Source organism: Pinus tabuliformis, chromosome 9 (assembly GCF_031772625.1).
Source record: "Pinus tabuliformis cultivar Carrire ecotype Pingquan chromosome 9, CPIR1, whole genome shotgun sequence".
Taxonomy (NCBI): domain Eukaryota; kingdom Viridiplantae; phylum Streptophyta; class Pinopsida; order Pinales; family Pinaceae; genus Pinus; species Pinus tabuliformis.
The window spans coordinates 947068893-947073939 of record NC_142307.1 but is presented as its reverse complement, the minus strand read 5'-3'; positions in this window follow the sequence as shown (position 1 = coordinate 947073939).

Genomic DNA, 5047 nt, shown 5'->3' with positions numbered 1-5047 from the left:
TTCCGATTGGAGTTGTTGAATGGTTTCCATCATTGTGGTAGTCCTGTTACAAGATTCATTATCCAATTGAATCCATATCTCAGGATTAGTTCTTGCTACTGGTATTAACTCAACCTTAGTGTTGGGTCTTGCTAGTGGCATGGAAGCGGCTCCACCTCTTCTCCTCATAATGATCTTTCTCTCTCTGTACACACACAACACAATTTGATTTGCATACAATCATGTCCTCAGTGTAGAACCTTGAGCTCTGATACCACTTGTAATATACCCCCCACCACACACACACACACACACATATATACCATACCCCATTAATCCATAAGCTAAATTTCTACTACGATGACAAATTTCACATTAGAGGAAATTTTAGCCTAAAAGGCCCATGAAATTTTCACGTAATTTTCGTGTCATAATATGTAAACCAATCAAAGTCATTTAAATTTAAAAAGAGGTACATGTAAATATTTTGGATGGAAAAGAAGAAAAACTAATTTTTTTAGTTGTATTTTTGGCTTATCTTCTTATAGGTTTACTCAAATTTTAAGTGTAGACACTCATTGGATGTAGAATTAAATTTTGCATCCAATGAGTACCCATTATGCATACTTTTGAGAAGATTTATATTGATAAAAAAATATTACAAATACATTAAAAACACGTGTCCAACACATTTTTAAATGTATCTTTTTTTTTTTTTTACCAATGTGGGTCTTCTCAAAAGTATACATAATGGGTACTCATTGGATGCAGAATCAAATTTCACATCCAAAGAATATATACACTTGAAGTTTGAGTAAACCTATAAGGCGATATGCCAAAAATACAACTAAAAATGTAGTTTTCTTCTTTTCCCTCTAATATTCATAACTCTTATTTTATTATTTTATTATTTTTCCTTAGGAGACCACTTTTAGGCTGAAATTTCCTCTAATGATAGTAACATGGACATATGATTATATATATATATATATATATATATATATATATATATATATATATATATAAAATCATATGATTTTTGGGATGGTGAGAAACAGAAGCGGTGGAAAAACACGGGAGACGGAATAGCGTGCAAAACTCAGAATCACGCAGTCTGTGACCCTAATGGCGGCCCGCAGAGGAGGGAGATCCACTCCCTCCTACAAAGAAGTTGTAGCTGGCAGAGACAAGACCCATCTGAGTAATGTCAGAGGTTCAGGGGAAGAAGAAAACAGAAATAAGGAGAAGGAGACAGATGAGGCAGAGGCAAGGGAAAAGGGCAACACTAAGGACAAGGAGGAAGAAGACAAAAACCAGGGAGGCAAAAAAGATGACGTCAATCAAAAGGGACCATGTAGACCCAGAGCGAACATCACTCCATGAGTAGTTTTAAATAATCTGGCACTGCAGGAGCACAGGGAACATATGGAAACGTACGCCATCATATGCAAATTCATGGGTGTATGGCCCACTGAGAAAGCTTTGCAAACCTGGATCAAATACCAATGGAAACCTAAGGGCAGCATCGATCTTCACCTTGGGTCTAAGGGTTTCTTCACAATGGTGTTTACAAACATCGAAGACAAGGATAGAATATTCGAAGGAGGGCCCTACTTTTTTGCAGCAGCAGGCCTCTATATGCGGCCTTGGGTGATGAACTTTGTTCCAGAGAGGGAAACCTTCACCTCAGTTCCTGTTTGGGTAAGGCTTTTTTCACTTCCCCTGGATTATTGGCAAAATGAATCACTTGTGGCTATAGGAAACAAACTAGGTCGTTTTATCAAAGCCTTGGAAGCCACCAGAAGGGGTAAATATACTTCCTATGCAAGGATTTGTGTGGAGATGGACCTTTTAGGAGCTCTTCTGGATAAAGTCATCTTGGAAGTCTTTGATGAGGAATGGGTGCAAATGGTGGACTACGAGCATATTTCGTTCAGATGCTGTAAATGCCACGAACATGGACACTTGATCAGAGACTACCCTCTCAGTAAAGAAGAAGACAAAAGTAAACTAAAAGCAAAGAAGGACACTGAAAACTTTCAGAAAGTTTCAAGCAGAGGAAAAGGAAGCAAAAAAGAACCAAAGCAACAACATAAAGAGGGACAAAAGGCCAGTCAAAACAAATTCCAAGCGCTGGTTGAGATGGAAGACATGCCATTCGAAAACCAGTCTTTGGAGAAAGACCCTAAGGAGAAGGAGAAAGAGGAAAACAACACTCCAGAACAGAATATCAATGAAGAGGAAGAGTCCAGGATGAGTGAAGCAGAGATAGAAATGGACCAAGAAATGATCCAGAGCGAAACAAATCTAGAGGAGCATGAACTACAGGAAATACTAGATAAGGAAAATCTAGATCTGGAAGGATTTCTACAACAAGGAACCAAGACGGGGATAGATTCTTTACCTCCAGATGAATGCAATAGAATACAACAGCTGTTTCTGTGGAAAACCCAGGAAAAGGGGGCAGTTAGAGGAAGAAGCAACAAAGGGCAGGAATACAGAGGTGTGAAAACGATGAAGGCCAATCCAGGTTTAGCAACCAAAAGTACAGGTAAGAAACGAGGAAGAAAGAAGCAGAAGGAGCTTTTAATGGAGTGTGGGAAGCTGATGATAGATTCAGGTAAGATGAAAGACCTGACTAGTTACTCCTTCACAAATCTTTAATTATGAAGTTTACATCTTGGAATATAAGAGGGTTGGGTAGTAAAAGAAAGCAAAGAATGCTAAGTTTGAGAATGAAACAAGATACGCTGGACATAATCTTCATTCAGGAAACGAAGTGTTCCATTCAGAAAATAAAAGCAATCCATAGAAAATGGCTTCAAAGATTTGAGTTTTTAGAAGTCAAAGCAGATAACGCAGCGGGGGGCATTCTCACTCTGTGGAACCCTCAAAAAGTTAGAGTTTTAGATGCAGAGGCATCCAGAAACTACTTGTCAGTAGTCATTCAACCAGAAGGGGTGGCTGAAACCTTCCTAGTCACTAATGTTTATGGTCCTCAAAGAGTATAGGATAAACTCAGACTGCTAGAATCCCTCACTGATCTCAAGAACAGACAAAATGGCATCCCTTGGATCTTGGGTGGGGACTTTAATATGACAAAATCTCTTTCGGAAAAGAAAGGAGGAACCAGAGGGCTAAACAAAGATGCATCAAAATTTCAAGCGTTCACGGAGAACTTGAAATTGGTTGACTCAGACTCAAAGAATGGCCTATTTACTTGGAACAACAAGAGAGGAGGGGAAGCCCAGGTGGCCTCCAAGTTAGATAGGTTCTTGGTATCAGAAGAGCTTATGCTTATAAATAATGAAATAACAGCAAGAATTCTTCCCTTTGGTGGCTCGGATCACTGGCCGATACAGTTGGAAATTAAGGGTTTGGATTCTCCAAGGAACAGACCCTTCAGATTCGAAAACATTTGGCTTACCCACCCGGACTTCTTGAGTAATATCAAAGAGTGGTGGAGCGAGGACTTACAGATCCAAGGATCTAAGATGTTTCTCCTTCACAAAAGACTAAAGCATATTAAGAGAAAACTCAAAGACTGGAATAGGAAGGATTTCGGAAACATTTTTGTGAATAAGAAATCGGTGGAAAGAAAAATGCAGGAACTCAACCAGAAGCTGATCCAAGAAGGCTTTAACTATGACATAAATGAACAGTCTGACAAACTGCACCAGGAGTGGGAAAACCTATGTAAAAAAGAGGAAATATTCTGGAGACAAAAATCCAGAGTGCAATGGCTCAAAGAAGGGGAGCGCAATACGAGCTTTTTTCATAGATCCACCATGGCCAATAGGGCATTCAACAGAATCTCGGCAATAAAGGATAAAAAGGGAGAGACTCAGAACACTCATAAGGAAATTGAAAAAGTGCTTGTTCAGCATTTTCAAGACATTGCACGAGAAAACAATCCAGATAGGGAAGATTCCATAAAGGAAATTACAAGATATATCCCTAAGCTGGTGTCTAGAGAGGACAATTTCAACCTAAACAGACCAGTTTCTGAAGAGGAGGTTAGCGAAGTTCTCAAAGATATGCAAAATGGCAAAGCACCAGGCCCAGATGGTTTTAATGCGGATTTTTTCAAAGCTTGTTGGGATATAGTTAAACTGGATGTTTTAAATGTGGAGAATTCCAAAGTCAATAAATCTATCCTAAAAACCCTCAATACCTCCTTCATCTCCCTGATTCCCAAACAGGACTCGGCTCAGATAGCAGATAAGTATAGACCCATAGCTTTATGCAATGTTGTTTACAAGATTATATCTAAAGTAGTGGCTAACAGACTCAAACCCCTCCTTCCTAAACTAGTGTCTGAGGAGCAATCTGGTTATGTGGAGGGCAGGCAAATTTTGGATAACATTATTCAAGCTCATGAGGTGGTTCACTCTCTTAAAAGCAAAAAGCAGGCGGGGATGATCATGCAACTGGATATTGCTAAAGCGTATGATAAGGTCAATTGGGGGTATATCAAGAAGATACTCACAGCCTTCGGGTTTGATCACAACTGGATAAGATGGGTTATGGCTCTGGTAACTACTTCCAGCTTTTCTATCTTGGTTAATGGCTCTCCCTCAGTTATCTTCTTTCCCTCTAGAGGCCTGAGACAGGGAGACTCGCTCTCTCCCTTTCTCTTCATCCTCATGATGGAAGGACTGGGCAGGGCTATCAAGCAGGCTAAAAATATGGGCAAAATCAAGGGTCTTCAAGTTTCGGAGAATGGACAGACCCTTACTCACCAACAATTTGTAGATGATACCATGTTACAAGGTATTCCCACAGTCAGAGAAGCGGCTGCCTACAAGCAAATCCTCAATGCTTTTGCAAAGGCTTCAGGTATGGAAGTTAATCTCACAAAATCAAAAATATTCTTCTTTAATACTAACATTGCTATTCAAAGGAATATCTCAAGAATCCTTGGCTTCCAAAGGGACTCCCTCCCCTCAAAATATTTGGGAGTACCTCTCACAGACAAACCAATGCTTAAAAATATATGGGAACCTATGCTAATTAAGTTGCAGGACAAAGTTAAAAAATGGACCTTCAGAGCCTTGAACTTGGTGGG